At 44.7% G+C, this 16,217-nt stretch overlaps 1 protein-coding gene across 1 annotated transcript in view; it reads right to left on the bottom strand.

Annotated features, from left to right (window-relative positions):
- LOC106584890 (protein prenyltransferase alpha subunit repeat-containing protein 1) overlaps positions 1-16,217 on the bottom strand; it is a 166,892-nt gene that overhangs the window by 55,602 nt on the left and 95,073 nt on the right. The gene's annotated exons all lie outside the window — the stretch shown is intronic.

Below are 16,217 nucleotides of genomic sequence, written 5' to 3'. Positions count from 1 at the left end.
TGTAGCAGTGGTGTAAAGTAAAAATACTTGAAAGTACTACTTAAGTCGTTTTTTTTAGGTATCTGTACTTTACTATTTTTTACAACTTTTACTTCACTACATTCCTAAAGAAAATGATGTACTTTTTACTACATACATTTCCCTGACACCCAAAAGTACTCGTTACATTTTGAATTCTTAGCAGGACAGCAAAATTGCCTAATTCACACACTCATCAAGAGAACATCCCTGGTCATCCCTACTGCCTCTGATCTGGCAGACTCACTAAACACATGCTTCGTTTGTAAATTATGTCTGAGTGTAGGAGCAAGCTCCTGGCTATCCGTAAAAACATAATAACAAGAAAATGATGCTGTCTGGTTTGCTTTATATAAGGAATTAGCAATTATTTATACTATTACTTTTGATACTTAAGTATATTTTAGCAATTACATTTACTTTTGATACTTAAGTATAATTAAAACCAAATACTTTGACTACTCAAGTATGACAATTGGGTTCTTTTTCCACCACTGGGTTGTAGCATGGGTGGAAGTAAGAAGAACGCACATATAAAGATGTTGAACTGAATAACAACTTAAACATGATCTTAGGCTACTCATAAAAACAGCAGCTCTTTCCTGTATTCGTTGAGTCTCTAGCTTGACATGGTTTTAAATGTTTTGAAATCTCACAGTATCATGCATTTGAGGCTTCTTTTTACAGTCTATGGCTCGAGGAAACTGTGCATACACGGTGATCTGAGCTATCTGATCTGCCAGCTGTAGGCCTATAGACGCACTTGATTTGCTCTCTGGAGTTCTACCTTCAGACAAATGAAATGGTTCAAAATGGAAACACTTTACCTTCCCCGCCCTAGGGCTGCTGAATCAAGTCCACTTACCGCAAACAGTGCGAAGTGAATATAAAAATAGGAACCCGAGGTTTTATCGTTGTTTTTTTTTGTTGAGAGATGTTTGGTGATCGACTAGGAATGCCTTACAGATCGACCGGTTGGTGACTACTGCTGTATAGTGTTTTGCAATGGTAATGGTATTGGGTTGGGTTTAATGGTAGATATAACACAACATATAGAGATGTTTTCTAATAATCTTATTGAAAAACATAAGACTGACATGCAATGGTTTATAATTGTATTATTTTATTAGGGTTGTCATAAAATATTTGGGCTTCATATGAGAATTGCGGCATAGGGAAAGCCCTCTCAGAGAGCTGCTTGTTTGACTATTCAAGGAGAGTTTGGTTGAAGCATTAGGTTGCTAAGAGAATTACAAACTGAATTGCTTTCATGGAGGACTGGCTTGACTTTTGAGGATGACGACAATTTATTTTCATCATGAGAAAAAGCTATTGGTTTTCAAACCAAAGTTGCAAATAAAATGTTGTGATCCATTTGATAAACACAAGAGACCCACAAAAAGGATAAAAGGTTGTGGTAGTAGCAGGAACAGTTTACACATCAATTTATGGGGGAAATGCAAGTGACTTCAATTTATCTGAACAGGAAGGGAAAAAAACACCTATTGTACATAGTATAAATAATCAATACTCTTAAGGCGCAGCTTCATACTACTTGTCAAACATAGGGAAAATATACTGTATACTGGCCATTGGGGTGGGCTTGGTGTGGGGTTTGGGGAGTCCGTGGATGGCTTTTGACCATTTATTTGGATTCCTCACGTCTTAATCATTTATTGAATATTATATGAATCCTATAAATTGAAAGGGCTAATTTGGGTCCAATCAAGTAGCTTAATTTCTTAGAGTCCAAATTGTCTTAAATCAAAATAATATTGAATAATGTTGAAGGAATACTAATCTTATCTGATTCTAACTACAGAAACCATTTCAGAACAATCTGAAACAATCTGGGTGTCATAGCTTGCTGAAATGACATGGACCATCCCTGACAGAAAGATGAAATGTGTCTACATAGAGAGAGACCAGCTTCATGAGGTAGTCACCTGGAATGCATTTAAATGTTTGTTTTTTTTACAACTTTATTTAACTAGGCAAGTCAGTTAAGAACAAATTCTTATTTAAAATGACGGCCTACCCCGGCCAAACCCTCCCCTAACCCAAACAACGCTAGGCCAATTGTGCGCCGCCCTATGGGACTCCCGATCACGGCCGGTTGTGATACCGCCCGGGATCGAACCAGGGTCTGTAGTGACGCCTCTAGCACTGTGATGCAGTGCCTTAGACTTCTTCTCACTCAGGTGGGCCTTGTTAAAAGCTAATGAGTGGAATGTATTTCCTTCTTAATGCGTTTGAGCCAATCAGTTGTGTTGTGACAAGGTAAGTGTGGTATACAGAAGATAGCCCTACTTGGTAAAAGACCAAGTCCATATTATGGCAGGAACAGCTCAAATAAGCAAAAAGAAAATTACAGTCCATCATTACTTTAAGACATGAAGGTCAGTCAATACGGAAATTTGTGCAGTCGCAAAAACCATCAAGCGCTATGATGAAACTGGCTCTCGTGAGGACCGCAACAGGAAAGGAAGACCCAGAGTCACGACTCCCGCCGAAATCGGCCCCTCTCCTTGTTCGGGCGGCGTTCGGCAGTCGACGTCACCGGCTTACTAGTTGCCACCGATTGATGTTTCACTGTTCGTTTGGTTTTGTCTTTATTGTGTACACCTGTTTTTGATTTCCCTAATTATGTTCATTATTTAAACCTCTGCATTTCCTGTTTGTCTTGTCGGTGATTGTTTCCTGTTTTGTGTAGTTGGAGGTGTTTCTCCGAACTATGTATTTTTCTATGAGAAGATTTGTTGATATTTTGAGTAAACACGTTTGTTTACATTTATCCCTGTGTCCTGCGCCTGACTCCTCTACTTCTCTAAAGAAAACCATTACAGAATCACCGACCACCAATGGAGTCAGCAGGAGCAGCCAGCCCTCCTATTCATATAGAGAAGCGCGTTCAGCAGCAGGCGAGTATGATCCAGAGTCTCATGACTGCCCTGGATTGCGTGCTGCAGACCATGGAGGGAGTGGAGAGAAAAGGATGTCCCGTCGACCCAGCCACACCACCGCCAGGCGCACCTCTAGATCATACCCATCCGTCGTCAATATCCGGTGGGATTCGGTTCTTGCTCCCAGGAGCGTATGACGGAGCAGCTGCCGGGTGTCAAGGGTTCCTACTCCAGCTGGAGCTCTACCTGGCAGCCGGCACCCTCGGGACGCGAGAGAGTGAGCGCCCTCATCTCCTGTCTGACTGGTAAAGCCCTGGAGTGGGCCAACGCCATCTGGGAAGTGGAAGGCCCGACTCGGGATGACTACGAGGACTTCTCCCGCCGCTTTTGGGCAGTATTTGATTATCCACCAGAAGGAAGAGCGGCGGGAGAGCGCTTATTACATTTAAGACAGGAGATGAGGAGCGCTCAGGAGTTTGCACTGGATTTTAGAACTCTGGCGGCTGGTGCGGGATGGAATGAGCGGGCCCTGATCGATCACTACAGGTGTGGTTTGCGAGAGGACGTTCGTGGGGAGCTAGCCTGCAGGGACACCACCCTCCACCTGGACCAGCTGGTGGACTTATCGATCCAGCTGGATAACATGCTGGCCTCCCGCGGACGTCCGGATCGGGGTCCGTTGGTTCCATCCTCCAGTCCCTTAGACCCAACACCGATGGAGTGGGCGGGGCTGGTACTAGGGAGACCGGGGGGGAACCATTCCATGCACCAGAGGTGACCGCAGAGGCCACACTGCTGGTCGGTGCTGGGGAGGTTTTCCAGGTAGTCGAGGTGGTAGGCAGAACACTGGAGGTACATCTCAGGTGAGTAGGCACACGACTCACCCAGACCCCCTGTTGCTCACATGTGGTTATCTATAGAATTTCCGGGGTTTTCCCTGGCATACGGCGCTAGTAGATTCAGGCGCAGCTGGGAACTTTATTGATCGGTCCTTGGCCCATAGATTAGGGATTCCTATTGTTCCCGTTGATGTTCCCTTCCCTATACATGCCCTAGATAGTCGTCCGTTGGGGTCGGGGCTGATTAGGGAGGTCACAGCTCCCATTGCTATGGTAACGCAGGGGAGTCATGAAGAGAGTATTAGTCTCTTTCTGATTGATGCTCCTGCGTTTCCCGTTGTGTTGGGTCTTCCCTGGTTGGCTTCTCATGATCCTATTATTTCGTGGCAACAGAGGGTTCTCAAGGGATGGTCCTGTCAGTGTTCAGGGAGGTGTTTAGGTGTTTCCTTAGGTGCTACTACGGTGGAAAGTCCAAACCAGGTTTCCACCATGCACATTCCTCCCGAATATGCCGATTTGGCAATCGCCTTCTGTAAAAGGAAGGCGACTCAATTACCACCCCATCGACCGGGGGATTGTGCGATAAATCTCCTGGATGGCGCTGCACTTCCCAGGAGTCACATGTATCCTCTGTCACAGGAGGAGACGGCGGCTATGGAAACATATGTCGCTGAATCTCTGGGACAGGGATACATTCGGCCCTCCATTTCACCCGTCTCCTCGAGTTTCTTTTTTGTGAAGAAGAAGGATTGAGGTTTACACCCGTGCATTGACTATCGAGGTTTGAACCAGATTACTGTTAAATACAGTTACCCGCTGCCTCTGATCGCCAGTATGACAGAGTCATTGCTCAGGGCGCGCTTCTTCACAAAATTGGACCTCAGGAGCGCGTACAACCTGGTGCCTATCAAGGGAGGGGATGAGTGGAAGACGGCATTTAGCACTACTTCTGAACACTATGAGTACCTCGTCATGCTGTATGGGTTAATGAATGCTCCATCCGTCTTCCAATCATTTATGGATGAGATCTTCAGGGACCTGCACGGGCGGGGTGTAGTGGTGTATATAGATGATATTCTAATATACTCCACCACCCGCGCTGAGCATGTGTCCCTTGTACGAATGGTGCTTGGTCGACTGTTGGAGCATGAATTTTACGTCAAGGCGGAGAAATGTCAGTTCTTTCAACAGTCCGTCTCCTTCCTTGGGTACCGTTTGTCCGCGTCAGGGGTGGAGATGGAGACTGACCGCATTTCAGCCGTACGTAATTGGCCGACTCCAACCACGGTAAAGGAGGTGCAGCGGTTTTTAGGGTTTGCCAACTACTACCGGAGGTTTATCCGGGGTTTTGGCCAGGTGGCGGCTCCCATTACCTCGTTACTGAAGGGGGGACCGGTGCGATTGCGGTGGTCGGCTGAGGCGGACAGAGCTTTTGGTAACCTGAAGGCTCTGTTTACCACGGCTCCAGTGCTGGCGCATCCTGATACCTCCTTAGCGTTCATAGTTGAGGTGGACGCATCCGAGGCTGGAATAGGGGGCTGGAATAGGGGCTGTGCTATCTCAGCGCTCGGGTAAACCACCAAAACTCCGCCCCTGTGCTTTCTTTTCGAAGAAGCTCAGCCCGGCGGAGCGAAACTATGATGTGGGGGATAGGGAGTTGTTAGCTGTTGTCGGGGCTCTGAAAGCATGGAGACATTGGCTTGAGGGGGCTAGACACCCTTTCCTCATTTGGACTGACCACCGAAACCTGGAGTATATTCGGGCAGCGAGGAGACTGAACCCTCGCCAGGCTAGGTGGGCCATGTTTTTCACACGCTTTGTTTTCACTCTTTCCTACAAACCAGGTTCCCAGAACGTCAAGGCAGATGCACTGTCCCGGCTGTATGATATAGAGGAGCGGTCCACAGAGCCCACTCCCATAATTCCAGCCTCATGCCTGGTGGCACCGGTGGTATGGGAGGTGGACGCGGACATCGAACGGGCGTCACGTGCAGAACCCACTCCCTCCCACTGTCCCGTTGGGCGCATGTACGTGCCGTTTGATGTTCGCGATCGTTTGATCTGTTGGGCCCACATGTCACCCTCCTCTGGTCATCCTGGCATCGGTAGGACGGTGCGCTGGCCCACGTTAGCCAAGGACGTGAGGGTTTATGTCTCCTCCTGTTCGGTATGCTCACAGTGCAAGGCACCTAGACATCTGCCCAGAGGGAAATTACAACCCCTTCCCGTTCCGCAACGACCGTGGTCACACCTATCGGTGGATTTCGTGACGGATCTCCCCCCGTCACGGGGTAACAGCATGATCCTGGTCGTTGTGGATCGGTTTTCTAAGTCCTGCCGTCTCCTTCCTTTGCCCAGTCTCCCTACGGCGCTACAGACTGCGGAGGCCCTATTCACCCATGTATTCCGGCACTACGGGGTGCCTGAGGATATAGTGTCTGATCGGGGTCCCCAATTTACGTCTAGAGGATGGAGGGCGTTTATGGAACGCCTGGGGGTCTCGGTCAGCCTTACCTCAGGGTTCCACCCCGAAAGTAACGGGCAGGTGGAAAGAGTCAACCAAGAGGTGGGTAGGTTTCTGCGGTCCTATTGCCAGGACCGGCCTGGAGAGTGGGCATCGTTTATCCCCTGGGCAGTGATGGCCCAAAATTCCCTACGCCACTCTTCCACTAACCTTACCCCTTTTCAGTGTGTGCTAGGGTTTCAGCCGGTCCTGGCACCATGGCATCAGAGCCAGATCGAGGCTCCTGCGGTGGATGAATGGTTTTGGCATTCATCCACCGCTGCCCATGTACGTCTTCAACGAGCCATCAGGCGGCAAAAGGCGAGTGCCGACAGCCACCGCAGTGAGGCCCCGGTTTATGCACCGGGGGATCGGGTCTGGCTCTCGACCCGAAACCTACCCCTTCACCTGCCCTGCCGGAAGCTGGGTCCGCGGTTTGTGGGGCCATTTAAAGTCCTGAGGAGATTGAACGAGGTTTGTTATAGGTTACAACTTCCCCCTGATTATCATATTAACCCCTCGTTCCATGTGTCTCTCCTCAGGCCGGTGATGACTGGTCCGCTCCAGCAGTCTGAGGTACGGGAGGTTCCTCCGCCCCCTCTGGACATCGAGGGGGCCCCGGCGTATACAGTACGAGCCATTATGGACTCCAGACGTCGGGCGAGGGGCCTTCAGTACCTCGTGGAGTGGGAGGGGTACGGCCCGGAGGAGCGACGCTGGGTACCGGCGGAAGACATCCTGGACCCGTCGTTAATCCAGGATTTTCACCACTTCCGTCCGGAGCTTCCGTCCGGATCGCCCTGCTCCCCGTCCTCCAGGTCGTCCCCGAGGCCGGTGTCGGCGCGCTGCTGGAGCCGCACGTCAGGAGGGGGGTACTGTCACGACTCCCGCCGAAGTCGGCCCCTCTCCTTGTTCGGGCGGCGTTCGGCGGTCGACGTCACCGGCTTACTAGTTGCCACCGATCGATGTTTCACTGTTCGTTTGGTTTTGTCTTTATTGTGTACACCTGATTTTGAATTCCCTAATTATGTTCATTATTTAAACCTCTGCATTTCCTGTTTGTCTTGTCGGTGATTGTTTCCTGTTTTGTGTAGTTGGAGGTGTTTCTCCGAACTATGTATTTTTCTATGAGAAGATTTGTTGATATTTTGAGTAAACACGCTTGTTTACATTTATCCCTGTGTTCTGCGCCTGACTCCTCTACTTCTCTAAAGAAAGCCATTACACCGCTGCAGAGGATAAGTTCATTAGAGTTAACTGCACCTTAGATTGCAGCCCAAATAAATGCTTCACAGAGTTCAATTAACCTGTTATGGCTAGGGGGCAGTATTTTCACGGCTGGATAAAAAACGTACCCGATTTAATCTGATTATTAGTCCTGCCCAGAAACTAGAATATGCATATAATTATTAGCTTTGGATAGAAAACACTCCAAAGTTTCTAAAACTGTTTAAATGGTGTATGTGAGTATAACAGAACTCATTTGGCAGGCCAAAACGTGAGAAGATTTTGTACAGGAAGTACCCTGTCTGACCATTTCTTGAAATTCTTTGCCATCTCTATCCATTACAAAGGATCTCTGCTCTAACGTGACACTTCCTAAGTCTTCCATAGGCTCTCAGAGCCCGGGAAAAACCTGAATGTCGTCATTCCAGCCCCAGGCTGAAACACATTATCGCCTTTCTCAAGTGGCCGATCAAGGGACTGTGGGCTTAGGCGCGTGCACTGGCCGCCCCCGTCTTTGTGTTTTTTCCTCTGTTGACCGAAAAGGAGATTCCCGGTCGGAATATTATCGCTTTTTTACGAGATAAATTGCATAAAAATTGATTTTAAACAGCGGTTGACATGCTTCGAAGTACGGTAATGGAATATTTAGAATTTTTTTGTCACGAAATGCGCCATGCGCGCGACCCTGATTTACCATTTCGGATAGTTTCTGGAACGCACGAACAAAACGCCGCTATTCGGATATAACGATGGATTATTTTTGACCAAACCAACATTTGTTATTGAAGTAGCAGTCCTGGGAGTGCATTCTGACGAAGACAACAAAAGGTAATCAAACTTTTGTAATAGTAAATCTGATTTTGGTGAAGGCTAAACTTGCCGGGTGTCTAAATAGCTAGCCCGTGATGGCTGGGCTATGTACTTAGAATATTGCAAAATGTGCTTTCACCAAAAAGCTTTTTTAAAATCGGACATATCGAGTGCATAGAGGAGTTCTGTATCTATAATTCTTAAAATAATTGTTATGCTTTTTGTGAACGTTTATCGTGAGTAATTTAGTAAATTGTTAGTAAATTCCCCGGAAGTTTGCGGGGGGTATGCTAGTTCTGAACGTCACATGCTAATGTAAAAAGCTGTTTTTTTTATATAAATATCAACTTGATTGAACAAAACATGCATGTATTGTATAACATAATGTCCTAGGTGTGTCATCTGATGAAGATCATCAAAGGTTAGTGCTGCATTTAGCTGTCTTCTGGGTTTTTGTGACATTATATGCTAGCTTGAAAAATGGGTGTCTGATTATTTCTGGCTGGGTACTCTGCTGACATAATCTAATGTTTTGCTTTCGCTGTAAAGCCTTTTTGAAATCGGACAGTGTGGTTAGATTAACGAGAGTCTTGTCTTTAAAATGCTGTGAAATAGTCATATGTTTGAAAAAGGGAAGTTTTCGGATTTTAGAGGAATTTGTATTTCGCGCCACGCCCATCATTGGATATTGGAGCAGGTGTTCCGCTAGCGGAACGTCTAGATGTAAGAGGTTAACAGACACATCTCAACTTCAACTGTTCAGAGGAGACTGTGTGAATTGCTGTAAAGAAACCACTACTAAAGGCCACCAATAAGAAGAAGAGAGTTGCTTGGGCCAAGAAACACAAGCAATGGACATTAGACCGGTGGAAATCTGTCCTTTGGTCTGATGAGTCCAAATTTGCGATTTTTGGTTCCAACCGCCATGTCTTTGTGACACGCAGAGTAGGTGAACGGATGATCTCCGCATGTGTTGTTCCTACCATGAAGCATGGAGGAGGCGGCGTGATGGTGCGGGGGTGCTTTGCTAGTGACACAGTCAGTGATTTATTTAGAATTCAAGGCACACTTAACCAGCATGGCTACCACAGCATTCTGCAGCGATACGACATCCCATCTGGTTTGGGCTTAGTGGGACTATCATTTATTTCTCAACAGGACAATGACCCAACACCTCCAGGCTGTGTAAGGGCTATTTGACCAAGAAGGAGAGTGATGGAGTGCTGCATCAGATGACATGGCCTCCACAATCACACGACCTCAACCCAATTGAGATGGTTTGGGATGAGTTGGACCGCCGAGTGAAGGAAAAGTAGCCAAAAAGTGCTCAGTACATGTGGGAACTCCTTCAAGACTGTTGGAAAAGCATTTCAGGTGAAGCTGGTAGAGAGAATGCCAAGAGAAGAGTGTGCAAAGCTGTCATCAAGGCAAAGGTTGGCTACTTTGAAGAATCTCATCGAAAATATATTTTGATTTGTTTAACACTTTTTTGGTAACTACATGATTCCATATGTGTTATTTCATAGTTTTGATGTCTTCACTATTACTTAACAATGTAGAAAATAGTAAAAATAAAGAAAACCCTTGAATGAGTAGGTGTCCAAACTTTTGACTGGTTTGGACACCTACTCTGCAAAATACTGTACATAACTTAGTGAAATACCCAAACCATGTGGGAATGAGCCATCAACTTGTTTATTAAATTTTAGCAAACACAACATACTGTATTGTGAAAAGCATGCATTAAGAGAGGAGAAACCACGTCAATTTCATTTTTTAAATGTAACCTTTATTTAACTAGGCAAGTCAGTTAAGAACAAATTCTTATTTACAATGACGGCCTACCAAAAGGCAAAAGGCCTCCAGCTGGGATTTAAAATAACTAAAATAAAAAATATATATAAGACATAACACACATCACGACAAGAGAGACAACACAACATAAAGAAAGACCTGAGACAACATAGCAAGGCAGCAACACATGACAACACAGCATAGTAGCAACACAACATGGCAGGAGCACAACATGGTAGAAGCACAAAACATGGTACAAACATTATTGAGCACAAACAACAGCACAAAGGGCAAGAAGGTAGTTCCTAATTGTAATAGACTATCTCTGATTGTAATCTCCAAAACATCTCTCCTCCTCTTGTTATCACTCCATTGGAGAGTAAATTAAAAGGAGTAATCTACATGCACGTAGCAAAGAGTAGTGTGGGTAGCCAGCCAGTGCAGACGTTAACAGTGAGTAACTGAGAAAACGACTGCTAAGAATGATAAGAGACACTGACAGTACTGCAATTAAACTAACAACCATTATGACAGAGACAGACAATGAAACCCGTATAGTGTAGAATTACAAATTAAAAACACCTCCTTCGACCAACATCTTTAAGGGTCCCCAAAATAATAGCAATATTATGCTGTGTGTGTGTGTGTGTGTGTGTGTGTGTGTGTGTGTGTGTGTGTGTGTGTGTGTGTGTGTGTGTGTGTGTGTGTGGTGTGTGTGTGTGTGTGAATGAACAGCTGTGTGTGAATGAGTAGAGTGATATTGATACTAACCCGACATATTCTATCTCTCTCAACATGCTGGTCAATAACAGATGTGCATTTTCGCCTCTGAATTTGTATTTATTTAACCTTTATTTAACTGGGCAAGTCAGTTAAGAACAAATTCTTATTTACAATGACGGCCTACCCCAGCCAAACCCGGATGACGCTGGGCCAATTGTGCACCGCCCTATGGGACTCCCAATCATGGCCGGATGTGTTACAGCCTGGATTCGAACCAGGGACTGTAGCCTCTCTTGCACTAAAATGCCACTTTCGCCACTTGGGAGCCCGAAAAAGGACCATGCAGAGTGCTAAACACACACAATCTCTACTTGGAGAGAAAAATTGTCATGGAAACCAATTCCACAACTCTGACTTCCATATCTCAGAGGGAGCCGAGGGAGGAGGTAGGAAGAGGAGGGGGTGTTCACACCAGAAGTCCTTTCTGTAGGTCAGAGTCCCCATCTCTCACTCTCCCTCTCCTCCCCTCACTGCCCCTCCATCTCTCTATTGGCTCACTACCCCCCTCCCTTCTCTCTCCTCCCCTCCTTCACTCATATCTCTCAGCTTTTGTAGCATTCTTCCTCTTGACAACCTCCACCCCAGCAGAAAGCCTGCCATGTAGGTGTGCCTGATGTTTAACCAATCACATCTCATTCTGAAGTAGCTCTAACCACATCTCATTCTGCCTGATGTCCACCAATCACATCTCTTTCTGAAACAGGGACAGACAGACAGCTCCAGTGAAAGGTCATAGATTGGCCTAACACACCAGGAAAATACAGCCTCACTCCTCCTCCTCTACCCAGAGAAAGGGCCTTTCTAAGACAAATGCACTTGAGTGTTTGCCAAAAGGGAAAAGAAATCAAATGCAGAAATCAAATGCACACACTAGAGTCAAATGCCAGAATCAATGATGGTCATAAAGCTCCTTAATTTCCACAACTTTTACATAATCGATTAGAGAGCTACTGGGTGAGCAGAATATTACTGCAGCCCAGCAATAACACACCTGATTCAACTTATCAACTGCTCGACAAAACAGCCAGTGGTGGGCTGGAACAAAAGCCTGCACACACCAAGCTCGGACCAGGTTTGCTGACCACTGGACTAAGCCTATTAGTCTTTCAATTAGATATCAATCCTGTCCTATTTATGACAATTTCCATGGTGATGAACCCGTTTATAATACATCCTATTCAGCAATTACACAGCTTACTGGCTCAACATGGAAGGAGAGGATCAAGAATTCTGCAAATCCTTTTAAAGCAGTGATATATTTCTGGTCTTACCCTCAGACTACCCACGCCATATGCTTCTTATGCTGATAGCCTAAACAAACACACACCCGCTAATCTCAAACGACTATAAGATTAATTGGGGGAAGTAAGACTTATTTAGCAAAACTGTAGGGCTAGTATCTGTGTCATAAACATTTAACAGAAGCAGCCTTTTCAGTAAATGGACATAATGTGTCTCTATGTACCTTTGAAGGGGGTTGACTACTGTCACCATGAACATCAAGAGGGGTATCAAGAGGGGTTACAGTTGGGTATGGCAGGCGCCATATGGCAGCGTAGCCTAGTGGTTAGAGCGTTGGACTAGTAACCGAAAGGTTGCAAGGTTGAAACCCCGAGCTGACAAGGTACAAAATATGTTGTTCTGCCCCTGAACAAGGCAGTTAACCCATTGTTCCTAGGCCGTCATTGAAAATAAGAATGTGTTCTTAACTGACTTGCCTAGTTAAATAAAGGTAAAAAAATATATATATAATAATTCACTAGCTCAAGACACATTTTTTTTGAAGTAGGCTATAAAAAAAGTAGACAAAAATCATTGCAATCCCGCCTAAAATGTAATGGCTGTAATTGATAGCTGGCTTTAGGACCGTGCGGAGCATCGCTGAGAGAGAAGCTGCCAGCCTGCACGCCTTTCTCACAGCAGAGAGCATAGGCAGTGCCAGACAGTTTGCTTTGTTTGTCAGCTGTTTAGGCAGTGCGCTCATTGCTTTTGAATTTGATGTCGGTATTTGAACTTGGTCTTGTAAACCTTGCAGCCAGCGATTTTATGCACTGGTTACTTTCACATTGATGTCGACATTGGCGGCGCGTCCAATAGGTTAAGGGAAGATAAGCTGCCTGTAAAGTCAATTCAATTAAATTTGGTATATAATTACAAAATGCCTATACAGAAATAAATAAAATCATTCAAAATTATACACCAGAGAGTATGATTTGGCCACAGAGGATCATTCGCATCTTTAAAAAATGAGCTGTGGATTGTTTTTAACCTGCAATTTGGGCAGCGCTTGGCAAATAGCCTAACAAATAGCTGATTACTGAATTGCAGTGGTCAGTGAAAAGTAGTTAAATAGGCCTATTGCAATATTTCAAAATACAGTCGTAGGAGAAACATAGCTAATGGCTATTGCTTAAAATTCTCAACTCCCAATTGAGCGAACAGTAGCCTATCTTTTTTGGCAGCAGCAGAGAGTAAAACCATATCCCTGGTGAGTGCATGAATAATCACTGTCATTATCATTGGATCAGCACCATTGGACAGTTTTTAGAGATTAGATGGTTGCAATTAAAGTTACACTACGCAGAAAATCCTGTATTTCCTCGCTGCTTAAACTCTAATAGTTTGCCTAATTTCAGTTTATGTGACAAAATAAGCTGGTATAGTGTAGAGAATCATTGTACCATCTAAACCGCTGTGAAATGTATTTTCCGCAACCAAAAACATTGTTGTTTCAGCTGTTTGAAGCTGAGTGTACAAAACCGAAAGTAAAAGAAACAAAAACAAAATGTAAGAATGGGAAGCATAGAAATAGCACACATAGAACATATCTACCACTTCTTTGACTTGGTTTCAAGTGGAATGATAGATCTATAACGCAAATTTCTATGTGAATTTGGTCAGGTAAGATTAAGACAAGGTCGTTTTTACTGATCTGTTTGTCAGTGTCAATAGAGTAGGCTACTAATGTGTTGTATTCAAAAATATGTTATCTCCCCCCCACACACATTCTGAAATTGCATTTTTGTCCCCCTTAGTTTTATCATTGGAATGTGCTACAAAACGAGGCAACGGTGTGCTTCAGGACCATGTGGACGCCTCAAAACGGTCGGGTAGGCGGTTTGGAGTGTTTTTCTGACTGGATAAAAAATATATATATAATAATAATAATAATTATCTTCCCCCCTCCTTCTAAAACCAAAGTTGTGGCCGCTGTTCAGAACTGTCTGTTTCGCTAACAGTAACTGAGTTATATGACCGTTCCCGAGTAGCGCAGCGGTCTAAGGCACTGCATCTCAGTGCTAGAGGCATCACTACAGATCCTGGTTCGATTCCAGGCTGTATCACAACCGGCCGTGATTGGGAGTCCCATAGGGCGGCGCACAATTGGCCCAGCATCGTCCAGGTTGCCTGTCTGCAAGTGCAATGATAGATGCCTATAAAGGTGAAAAAAATTATAATTGCTTCCCCAAACTCGAATCTCACATGCTATGGATGTCGGCAGTGGCGGTTGTAGCTTGTATTCCCCCCCCTCCCCCCCCAAAAAACAACCAGATATTTGGAACAACACAAATAAATAATCATAACTTTTAGAAATATTAATATATACAAAAATACGACTCTGAAATATAAAAAATAAGTAAAAGAGAAATAGAAACAAATTGTAGTATATAAATACAAATAAAAAGAGAATCTAATTATTACACAATTACCCTATTGCTAATAAAAAAACACACAAATTAAACTAAATTGCACAAATCCTATATCACACAAATACACAATAAAATAACACACTTATAAAGAAGAGAACCTGATTATTACACTATTGCACTTCAAACAAGAAACACACAAACTAAATTGCACAACTAATTGCATTAGTACTGTACAAAGTTAGAGGTGCGCTATTTGAAAGATTCCCCCGCTCCCCCTACGTCCGGCTTCCCCATCTCAACTTCTGAGTGGGAGACCTTCCCAGGCAGTAGCCTACCTAGCTCACAAACTAGAATCAGGCGCCCACTCCGACAAGGTTAATTGACCCACGGTCCCACACGGTGACATGATATCATTGACGAGACCTGAAAATAAGCGATAGAAAACCGATTGCGCAAATGTCACCATTCCGAATGTTATTTTTTTTTGTGCGGGCACCGGGTGTGGCCCCGGTCAAGATGGGCGGCTGCGCATGTCGCCTATGCCTAAATCCGCCACTGGATGTCGGCATTTGAAGTTGGCTTTGTTGTGACTTGTTAGTGTGTATTATGGATCTATTTCAAGTTGCACTGAATGCGCGTTTCCACAAGTAAATCAGTAACGTTACATTTAAGATACGGTTGAGTTGACATTGCATACGGTTGACATTACATACTGTTCCCCAGAACTTTAAACCTAATATTTCTCTGATAATTAATGGCTGGGGTCGTTTGTTTTTGCAGTTCTCCAAATAGCATTTTGTTGTGAACCAGGTATTTTGATGCTATTGAAGAATAAAAATGCGACCGCCCATTCGCCAATCAATCTCCACCCATATAGACAACACATGACATACTGCTTTTCTACAACCTGCATCATTAGTAGGATGAAGAGAACGAGTGCGCCGCGACTAGTCTGTGGACAAAAGACAAGCGGAGAGCTATGAATATAGAAAACCCAGAAACAACTCCTAAACCGCAAAACATTGACATAACATACTTTTACCTTAATTACGTCAATAGTTTTTTCCTTGCCACCTGCTCCGAAACGGATGAGCCAAGGCGACAATTAGGACGAATATTTGTCAGGAATGCAAAATCCGAAGTACCTACTGCGCTTGCGTATTCCGGGCACGGACCGCCATTCATCAACTCACGGACCGTAGCGCACTATTTGGCAAAAAACACCGACCTTGCCCCGGTCCCAGTGGACGGCGGAGGCAGCTGCGAGGCAGTAACAATTATAAACGCATCGTAATGAATGCTCACTTGTTACAGAAGCCAAGGCTGCAAAAAAGATTAATCAGACTAGAGCCCAGACAGATCAATAGCACTGTTGTGGCCAGCCTGGTTAGATTTAGGAGGGGCCGCATCACTTGGAAAAAAACGCCTATTTTTTGGCAAAGCCATCAAGTTAGGGATGTAGCCTCATGCCATGGAACCTAATGCAAAGCAACCCTGTTATAGTCTAACTGTCACGCAGCCAAGCACTGTTATCTTCATTGAAAAACAGAATAAAAAAAACAGAATAGAACAACGAATGCACTTGTTGCGCAATTTAAAGCATCATCTCTGCAACATCACCATTTTTTAACTCCTGAAAGTTAGAAAATAATATTGTCCATAGATACATTGCTGTAGTTTATTATATCTA

This window comes from Salmo salar, chromosome 24 (genome assembly GCF_965601325.2).
Source record: "Salmo salar chromosome 24, fSalSal1, whole genome shotgun sequence".
Lineage (NCBI taxonomy): Eukaryota > Metazoa > Chordata > Actinopteri > Salmoniformes > Salmonidae > Salmo > Salmo salar.
The sequence above is the reverse complement of the archived record's forward strand: the minus strand, read 5'-3'. Positions and strand labels throughout refer to the sequence as shown.